A 10,939-nucleotide genomic window follows, 5' to 3' on the forward strand; every position below is an offset into this window, starting at 1 on the left:
AAGCAGGACTCCTCTGTCCTTGAGGGATGAGATGCATGTAAGCAGGGAGAGAAGAGGCAGGAGCACCTCCAAGGGACACTTGAGATGATGCAAGAGAGGCTAATTTGAAGGAGTCGAATGTAGGGCCAAGCAGGGCAGTGAAGTAGCAAACAAGAAAGACAGTGGTCTTCTGGTCCCCTAGGAGCCATCCAAAGCCATCCGAGGTGTCCGGCGGACGCAGGGAAGGATTGGGAGGCATTAGCGCCTGGGAGGGTTCTTCAGGGCTGGTTACAAACCGAATCGCTGTGGTGAAAGCAATTACATCCCACCTGTGCTCTAGGCTGACATCAGGCATTTTGCCATTTCCTGCCGGCCCCTCACTCTCCCGCCTCTGTGACTTTGCGCAGTTCTACCAACCTAGGAGCCCTTCCATCCAACCTCAGCCCAGCTTAAAGGCTACCTTATCCCAAAGCCTTTCCTGTCACCACCCTCAACCCCCAAAGTGTAATCCAGGTTTTCTTTCTGCAGGTTCCCTCTTGGATCCTCTACTGTGTAGTTTATATAGTAATTATCTGTGCAAGTGTCTGTTGTCCCCAGTAGAATGTGATCCCTGAGGCCAAGACTCCGATCTGATTCATTGCTTCTCCGTTGCTTAACACTGGAGCCGGCCCACAGTACGGGAGAGTTTGCCACACGCCTGAGTGTAGCCACTGTCCACGCTAACCATGGGAAGAAGTGATGTGTTTGCTGCCTCCTACCAACCTCCCTCCCCCACTTACCAATCAGGAGAGAGAGCAGGATGTGAGGGAGCAGGGAGTTCGTCCTCCCATGGGGGTTGGGGGGGGGGCTGTGGAGCCAGGAGCTGTGTGTGGATATGCGTGTGCGTGTGTGTGCGCACGCGAACACGTGTATATGCGTGCATGGGTCTGTGCTGGGAGCTCTCTCTAGGTTGTCAGTCAAGGAGGGCTCCTCCCAGAGCCTGGCAGTTGGCAACACTAGTTGTGTCACTAGCTTTGTCAGGCATCCCCCACCCCAAGCTTCATTCTAGTCACATGGTCCCATGATGGGTCAGCAGGCATCGGCCCGGAGGCTGATGGGAGATGTAGTCAATAGCTCCAAAGCCAACCCTGTTTGGCCCGGAGCCCAGGAGGGGCTGGGGCTCAGCAGAAATCAGTCTAATCCTCTGTCACATGCTGCCCCCAAAGGTCCTGTTCATTTCTGTTAACCTGCAGTTGACATTCAGGTTGATTAGATGCTTCCCTTCCTCATACTGCTCCCAAAGGCTGTGAGGGGCCAGGAGAGAAGGCGGAGCAGCCGTTTGAAAAGAGATTGGGTGTTGAAAAGTTCAACAAAGAAGAAAGGGGCCAGAAAGGCGCTGGCACTCACCAAGCACCTACAGTCTCCGGCTCTACCTGATATTTCATGCCTTCCTCCCGGCAGGCCTAGTTATCCCTTCTCCAGCCCACAGACAAGGAACCTAGTGCTCTGGCCCTGAGGTGGCTTGCCCCAGGGTGAGTGGCTGGGAAGAAGCAGAGGAGCGGGGACTTGAACCCCGTTTGCGGACGGCCACCCTCTCGTCACAGAGTCCCGTTGCCTTTAGAGGGTCTAGAGGTGGCACCCCAAACTTCTCCAGCACCTTTTCCTCCCGAAGCTTCGCGGCCCAAACTCTCATCACCCTACATGTCCAATCCTCTCGCGAACAGAGGATTTTTGTGCCAAATTTCCGCCAACTGGCCTGTCTGACCTGTGGTCAGATCATCCTCATTCCACCTGCCGCGTTCCCACCAGCGTTTACCACAGTTGAGTCACTTAGTCCTACAGGTGACTATTTGCCTAACGTCTGCCTCTGCCACCAGACTCTAAGCTCCACAAGGGCGGGCGGTTTATCTTTTTCTCTGCTCTCTCCACATGGTTCATTCACTCAACAGATATTTGTTGAGCACCTACCATGTGACAGCTGCTGTGCTAAGTGTTTTAATATAATCGTGAAAAAAAAAAAATAAAGACAAAAATCCCTGCCCTTTGGAGCCTACCTTCTAGTGTAGAAAGAGAGACAATCAGCAAATCTTAGCGTGGACTGTGTCTCATAAGGTAATGAGCACGATGGACAGAAATAAAGTTGGGGAGGATAATAGAGAGAGTAGGGGTGCAATTTTATGTAGGGAGGTCAGGAAAGGCCTGGAAGGAAGTGAGGGAGGGAGGCATTTGGATATACGGGGGAAGGGCCGTCCTGGCAGTGGGAACAGCAAGGGCAAAAGCGCTGAGGTGGGAGGATCCCTGGTGTTTTCCAGGAACAGCAAGGAGGGCCAGCGTGGCTGGAGCAGAGTGGGCGAAGGGCGGGGCATGAGAGCCGTGCAGAAGCCGCCTTCCCTTTGATTTGGAGAGTGATCTGATTCAGGTTTTAAAAGCACCACTCTGGCTACTGTGGTAAGAATCGGTAGTTTCTGATGCACGTCAGGGATTTAATAGATATTTTTGAATGCATGAGTAGAGGAGAGTGAGAGGGAAGAAAGAAAGGAATATTGCTGTCGAGGGGAGAAGCTGGAGATGCAAACCCAGAGGACAGTTCTAACCTTGACACTCAGTGATTCTGAGTCCAGTTATGAGGCAGTGAAAGGCAAGAGACTTCTGCTGAGCTGAGTGTGAAGCTTCTCCCTGCCAGGCTGCCTTAGTAGATGTCCTGGGAGATCAGAACACCTTGTCGTGGGAGGTGTGCAAATCAAGGTGGATGGCCTCAGGAGAACCTGAGAGCTGCGGCTTTCCAGTGACTAGGGACAGCCTGGGCTCCCACCTCCGCATCTCCCCTCCCCTCTCGTCCTTTAGCTCAGATGTCGCTAGCGGGTGCAGCAAGATTCCTCTCTCTCCTCCTTGAGGACCTCCATCTGACCCTCAGGGATGTCAGGCCCTCTGGCATTTGGTCCACCTTCCTTAGGCAGTACCAATGACAGAGATCCAGGGAGCAGACCTGTGAGGAAACACTGCTGCGGAGCATTTGGAGCCGTATTTGCTGGGGCCAGGAAGCTGTCCAGGGTGGCAGGCTCTCTGTGGGCAGAGTCCTGGATTCCAGGGAGCCAAGGCCAAGGCAGGCCAGGAATTCTTTGCCTTAATTTTTGCCTCTAATTCCTCCCAGAAATGAGGCATGTCAGTCCTCAAGTTCTTGGGTTTTTACGAGGCGATTATGGTGATCACTGTAAATCTCCCGTGTGTTGTTTTCAAAGGGGCAATTAAGTGGAGGAACCAGGCACCATTTTCATTTCTCATTAAGAGATTAGAGTGTGTTTGGCAAATCCCAACATCTGTGGCCAGAGCAGGCTCTGCCGAGCTTGACTTGGGCAGTGCATGGCCTCCACACACTGTAAGCGTCCAGCACTTCCCTCCTGCCCCAGCTTCTCCTAACGTGAAGGAGTTGGAAGGAATCCTTTCAGTGTGCAGATAAGGAACCTGAGGCACAGAACGGAAGCTCTAGAGCCAGGTTCTGCCTCCCAGCGGGGGACTCCAGGCAGTACACCATGCTTCCTACCTAAAGAAGGAGTTTTCAATAAACTTGTTCCCACTGAGGCAGCTTCGCTTCTGGAAGGAGCAGTGAAGGTTCCGTCTTTAGCATGGGGTCATTTTCCCACCTGATTGTTCTTTCCCCTAGAACCACCACCACATCAACAAAGTAGAGCCGACGCTGTTGGTTGACCAAACGACAGTGATTCCCAGCCTCCTATTCCTTTGCCTACCTCCCACTAAAGAGGCTGTACCCAGCCTGTCTAGTGGTTAGGAGAGGCTGTGTGACCCAGTTCTGGCCAATGAGAATACGGGGGATTCTGCCGGGTGACTTCTGGGTAAGATATTCCTCCCCCTGAAAGTCACTCAAGCAGAAAGACTTTGGTCTATACCTACTTCCTTACTTCTGTTTTTAGATGTGGTTGTTTGTAATGATGCTCGTGGCTGAGGAGGCCATCTTGTAACTTGAGGCGAGAGGAAGAAAGCCAACTGTTCCAGTCATCTTTTACTATGTAACAAATTACCTCCCCAAATTCAGTATCTTAAAACAACAATTAAGTGTTATCTTTCACCATTCTGTAGGTTGCCTGGGCTCAACTAGATGGTTCTCACTTGAGGTCTCTTGTGAGGTTACAATCTGGTGGAGGCTCGGGCAGGAGTCATCTGCAGGCTCACCTGGTCTGGATGTCCTAGACGGCTCACTCACATAGCTGACGGTTGATGCTGGATGTCCAGTGAGAGCTCAGCCAGGGCTCTTGACCAGGACACCTGCACATGGCCCCTTCATGTGGCTTGGGTGACCCCAGCATGGCTGCTGGTTTCCTAGGGCAAGTGTTTCAAACAGTAAGCATTTTAAGAGGCCCAGACAGATGCTGCAAGACTTATGACCTAACCTTGAAAGTTCAAAATGTCATTTCTACCACATTATATTGGTTAAGCTAGTCACTATGGCCAGCCCAGATCCAAGGGGAAGAGAATTAGATTCTACCTTTTTTTTTTAAAATTTTATTGAAGTATAGTTGATTGGCAATGTTTTGTTAATTTCTGCTGTACAGCAAAGTGACGCAGTTATATATATATACATTCTCTTTCATATTCTTTTCCATTATGGTTTATCACAGGATATGAATATAGTTCCCCGTGCTATACAGTAGAACCTTGTTTATCCATCCTATACACGCTAGTTTGCATCTGCTAATCCCAAACTCCCAATCCTTCCCTCCCCCACTCCCCCTTCCCTTTGGCAACCACAAGTCTGTTCTCTGTAAGTCTGTTTCTGTTTTGTAGATACGTTCATTTGTGTCATAGTTTAGATTCCACATATAAATGATATCATATGGCATTTGTCTTTCTCTGCTTGACTTACTTCGCTTAGTACGATAATCTCTAGGTCCATCCATGTTGCTGCAAATGGCATTATTTCACTCTTCTTTGGCTGACTAATACTCCATTGTATATATATATACCACATCTTCTTTATCCATGACTCCACCTCTTAATGAAGGCATGGCAAGGTCACATTGCAGAAGAGCAAGTGGCATGGGAGATATTGCTGCCTCCAACTTTGGAAAATGTAATCTACCATACCTACACCCTGAGGACGATGATGTGGAAGATGGAAAGGGTCATGGTCCTTGTTACCTATGAGCCACCACACAGTCTCTGGACTTAAGTAAGCAAATAATGTTCTAAAGGCTTAAGCCAGAGTGAGTTGGATTTTCTGTCAAAGTCCAGGCGCGGGGGCAGGGGCTGTAGTGCAGAGAAGCAGCAGCCGATCTCCAGCCACAGTTGGGCCGTCTCAGTCCTCTGGTGGAGTCACATTTGTACTATTATCACCAGTGAGTAACATGGGAGCATTTTAGGGCCTCGAGGCATAGAAGACCCGCACTCACACTTGAGGCAGAACTTCCCTAAACTAAGCCCTAGAACTGAGATCCCACCATTCACTCTTCATTTGTTAGGTCTGAACCAATGGGGACTGTGTTCTCTGAAGTTCTCACCCTCTGACAGGCACCCTCAGAGTAAAGGAGTTTACGGTCCTTTCCTGAGGAGGAGAGAGCCTTGACAGGTGAGGAAGAGGTGCCTGGGGCCAGGAGAGGAGAGAGTGTGCACAGGAGACACACTTGGAGGACCTCACAACTGGGCCAGTGCTGTAATTAGAGGGATAATAAGGAAGAGCTTGGGTTGACATGTCCTTGAGGATGATAAATTGACTCTTGTTTTATGCCCCTTTGGCTTGAGAGACTTCTATTGATAAAATGACTATTAAGGAATACAAAGGATGCAAACCACAACAATAAAGATAATGGGTGAGGTAACTTCAGTAGACAAGCTATTACAACAGAACAATAGAAAGCAGGTGGAGGAGTGGTAACTGATGCAGGAGGGCAGAGAAAGTCTTAGGACAGAGTGTGCGGAGAGGAAGATACAGCCAAGGAAGAAGGCAGCCTGTCTTGGCAGAACCAGCAAGACACAGAGCTTAAAACAGGGGATTAATTAAAAATCGACATTGGACAGTCTCTCCCCAACGCCAGGCACAGAGCACCAAGAGGTCAGGGTCTACTCTCCAGGGGGAGATCAGGGGGGCTTCTGGAGCAACCTATTGTCCCCAGATGAAAGACCTTCATGTTCTGGTATCGGGGTGGGAGTAGGGGAAGCAAGTCCTCTACTATAGATTGACTGACTGCCCAGTCAACCTGAGGCATGCACACTAGTTAATCAGCAAGCTCTTTGGTTCTTCGTTTGTAAATATGAATGGACATCCAAGGATTGCCAAACATCTGAGGAAAGCCACCAAACTGAAAGAGTAAGACAAACAAATAAAATGACCCCAAAGGAAATGGAAATGATGCAAGGACCAGAAAAGAACTTAAAAAAAAATGAAAAAAGTTTTACACTCAATAGAATCCTTATAGAGATTCAAGGAGACAGTGTATCCATAAAATAAAAACTAGCTGGTATGAAGAAAAAAGAAACAACCAGAGAACTAGAGAGAGGTCTTGAAAATTTAAATATATATTTCAAATTTTAGTAGGTTTCAATGTTTTCAAGTTCAAGAAATTTCTCAGAGAGTGAAATAAAAAGATAAGAAGGTAGAAAATATGAGACATAAAGGATCAATACACGAAGTTAAAAATCTAAATGGGAATTCTAGCAAAAACAGATAAAAATGGAGAAATTTATATTTAAAAGTTACCTAAGAAAATTTCCCTTGAACAAAGTTCACAAAGTCTCCATATTAAAAGAGCTCAATATGTGCACCCAAAAATGAATGAAAAAATGACCTGCCCTTGGGTACCATATCCTGACTTTTTAAATACAGGGAGATAAAGAGAAGATCTAAAAGCTTTCAGATGGGAGAAAGATAAAAATAAAGAAAAAAAGGTCATAAAGGAATGGTAATCAGAGTGACTTCAGAATTCTCAGCAGCAACACAGGATGCTATAAGTTAGTAGAGAAATGCTTCAAAGTGCTGAGGGAACACAGTCGTATGAACCATCAACTATACAGATATAGTAAAGACATAGGAAGACACGCCAGGAGTGAGAATATTTACATCCTATGCATTCTTCCTCAGGTGGTTACTTGGAGGGTGTGGGTGTGCTCTAGACAAACATGGACATAAACCATGAAAGTGGGAAACATGTTTCAATAAAGGGTGGACCCCACACAGAAAGCTGTGAAAGGAAGTTAAAGTGATGGATTTCCAGCAGGCTTGGACACTAGCTGATCACATTACAGCATGAGAATAGAGGAACTTGGAAGGAAGTCTCTGGTGAGAGAGGAAGACTGGATAAAAGCGAGACTGGATAAATATGAGGGAGAGATAAAGGCAGTTAGGAATTTGAGGAAAAGAAAAAGTGGTGCAAGTAAGAATATGCAACCTAGGAATCCCCAGATCTGCAATGAACAATGATAACACAATTACATGAGAAACAGTTTACTAGTTTCTAAGTTTTCAGATGCATCTATAAACAAAGCATAAAAGATTCGCTTGACCAGCTGGTGACAGAAGTCAGGGGTTTGAAGCATGGGAAAGATTCTGTCTGCCTTTCTTGACTGGAAAATGGAGGGGGCACATGGAAAGGATGCGAGCACAGCCTCTAGTGCCAAGAGTACCCCATGACCAACAGTCACCAAGGAAACAGGAATCTCAGTCCTACAACCGCAAGGAATTGACTTCAGCCAACAGTATGGAAGCTTGGAAGTGGATTCTTTCCTGAGCCTCCAGATACCACCTTGATTTCAGCTTTGTGATACTGTGAGCAGAGAACCCAGACTTCTGACCTACAAAACTGAGGTAACAAGTGGGTGTTGTTCAAAGTCACCAAGTTTGTGATGATCTGTTAGGCAGCAATAGAAAACTAAAACACCTGGCATGCCCTTCCCCTCCCTGCTACCCCCAAACTCTTACTTGATTTATGTCATATGAGGTGTTTTAGACTAGTGGCTAAGCTCTCAGGCTGCAGATAGGCAGACACGGGTTAGAATTAGAATTTCACCTCTGAGGATGAGCAGTCACACACACAGTGAACATTCAGTATACAGAACTATAATGATTGTTCTTATTCGTTTTGAGTCTCAGTTCAGCTCTCACTCCCTCTGTAAATGTCTCCCTGACTCCCCACCTCACTCCTCTGGAAAGTTCATCACACTCTCCCCTGCACTTTGTACTTACTGTACTATTGCATGCTTCATGCTGTACTGGTTAAACGCCCTCACTAGACTAATTTGTTGAAGGGCAGAGATCTTGTCTGTTCGGAGCCTGCCACAGCCCCTGTCATGAAGGAGCTCTGAGAATGTTTATGGAGAAGGAACACAGAGGAACTTTCTAGATCCAGTGAGGAGGGCTGTTCAGGAAGGGGTGATTTCTCTGTTACTAGGGTAGCTACCTGTCAGGGATGCTGAAAGGGGTTGACTTCTGCTTTGCTATGTATAAAAGCTTGGATTTGTTTCATAAAAGCACATAAAAAGCCGGGAGGCAGGTACTAGAGGGTGAGAGACCTCTCCGGCTGGGGTCAGTGGACAAGGCAGAGTCAGGTGTTGAGCTGGACATTAACTCATCTATTCAATTATTTTAACACACATTGTTAACTTTGGCAGTCCTGCACAGGGAGATGCTGAAGCAGACTTTGAAAAACAGGTGGGATTTTCACAGCTGCTCCTGGGAGAGAAGCTTTGGTGGAGGCTACGTTATGATCAAGACCTGACAGATCCCACTTCTCCAAAGAGCAGTCTGAGGACTGAGCAGGGGGCTCTGAAGTGTATGTTCAGCTGGGAGGGAGGAGGGGTGGAGACCTGTGCTTGTTTCAGCGGTTTGAGACAGGGACAAGGTGAGAATGAATACGGTGGGTCCTAGAAGGTTGGAGCTGGGAGCAAGGAGCCTCTCAGCTCTGTTCAGGGATCCGGAACAGGAAGACGCAAGCTTGTGGGTACAAAAACAATTGACGGGCTGACAGAACCAGCAAAAAAGTGGATGCAGTATGGATCCTGGGTGCCCCTTGGTGGCCACACCGAATAACTACACCCGATACCACCCAGGCACAGCCAGTGCCCAGCTGAGTACGTTACTTACCTCTGGACTGGGAAGACCCACTCACCCACCTAGGAGGCCCACTTGTTGCACTGGTGTCTGGGGTTGTATGTCTGTGTGCTTTTGTGTCTGCGCGCTTGTGCTGCCCAACTGTGTAGGGGTATACATGTACGTGAGTGCATGCATGTGCATCTGTCTTCGTGTGTGAGTATGTGCACTGCTGCCTGTGACCGGGCACATGTGTTCGAGTTGTACGTCCACGTATGTACTAGGTGCTAGTACCCAAGCACGCATTTGTGTGCACTGGTACCAGGATGTGAATCTGTATATTTGTATGTATGTGTATCTGTCGTTCCTTTGCTTGTGTCTGAGTGCATGTGTATTAATGCAACTTTTGGGGCCTTGGCTTTCTTTTCTGTCACACATTGAAATAGTTAAGCTCCATAATCTTATTGTTTGTTTAAAGTTTGCTCTTGGATGCAGGCCTGTTCCAGAATAACTAGCAGATGCGAAAAGCATCCATTATGTATTTTTGCAATTAGCCGAAAACCCAGAAACTTTTTCATAAATAACAGACACAATTCTGTGGGTTGCTTATTGCTGGGAGCCGCCTCCTCTCCCCGGCTCTCCTGAGCCGGCCCCGGGCCCAGCCCCAACCAGGCCAAGCCAAGGAGGGTTTGCACACTGTCCCTAGTGAGATGGAAAAACCATTAAGAGTTCAGAATAGAACTCAAGGGACAGCTTACAGTGAGGAGGAGAAAGAGAAGAATAAAGAGGAGGGGTGAGAGGAGGAAAAGTGCAGCTTCCAAAATCTGAGAAGACTCTGTCACACTGGCTCATCCAGCCTAGCAGTTACCCAGCGTTCTGGTCTAGACCCAGCTAAACAGACACAGGACAAATCCACATTCTTTTACTTGTCTTTAAGGTCCGTCCATTGTATTTCTCCACCTTATCTTTGCATACTCCCATCTCCCATTGTTTGGAACATGGTCTCCCCTATGCCTCACGCATTCTCACTGCCATCCTTTTGCTAGCGCTGTTTCCCTCTCCTGGAATACACTTCTCCTCTTCTCCAATGCCACCCAGGCACCTCTTGACCACCAACAGCATTACCATCAGCAAACTTCTTTGAGTACCTATCCCAGGCACTGGGGAGAGGACCTGGGGAGCAGAAAGAAAAGCTTAGGGAAACTTCTCAGTATTTGAGTTACGTGAAGGCACAGACTCTCATCACGTTCCTCAGTCTCTCCTCCCTGCTACTATGGACAGAGAGCTGTTCTGTGTCCTGGGTTTCAGGAGGGACCAGAGAATGTGGCTGGGCTGCCAGGTGGACTTCAGACTGAGACTACAACTTGAACAGGATGGTCTGTGAAAGAAAGAATCGCTGGGCTAGAAGACACTAAAGCATCCCGCTGAGTAGAGTCCTAGGCTCTGCTTCCTCCAGTGATCGGGAGCTCATCAAGTCCTCAAGCAGATCAATTCACTGTTGGTCAGCTCTGACTTTCAGAGGTCTTCCTTATGTTGCTTCTGCTGCCCTTGCTCTGCCCTCAAGCCCACACTGAACACAGCTACTCCATCTTTCTTCAGAAGTCTAGAGAAAGTGACAGTGGCCCCCTGGGCTCGCCTTACCTTTCAAGACAGTGGCAGCTACTAAGAGAGATGAAGGCAGCTCTCCTATGTCAAGCTGGTGGCCATTTGACAACTTCCTTAGTGGGGGAACACTTGTGATCTTCTCGAAGTACTTCTCCTGCCTCAACCCATGAGCTTCAGGGATGGCTGACTAGGCAACTGCTTGAGCTGTGAGCTTCCATTAAGGTTGTTATCAATTTGTCAATTCATCATGCACTGAGTACCTACACTATGCTAGGCACCGTGGAAACAAAGACCAAGAACACATAGTCCCTTGCCCGTAAAGATGCAAGGCTGGGAGTTTCC

The sequence above is a fragment of the Grampus griseus genome (genome assembly GCF_964374135.1).
Source record: "Grampus griseus genome assembly, chromosome: 1".
In the NCBI taxonomy this organism is placed as follows: domain Eukaryota; kingdom Metazoa; phylum Chordata; class Mammalia; order Artiodactyla; family Delphinidae; genus Grampus; species Grampus griseus.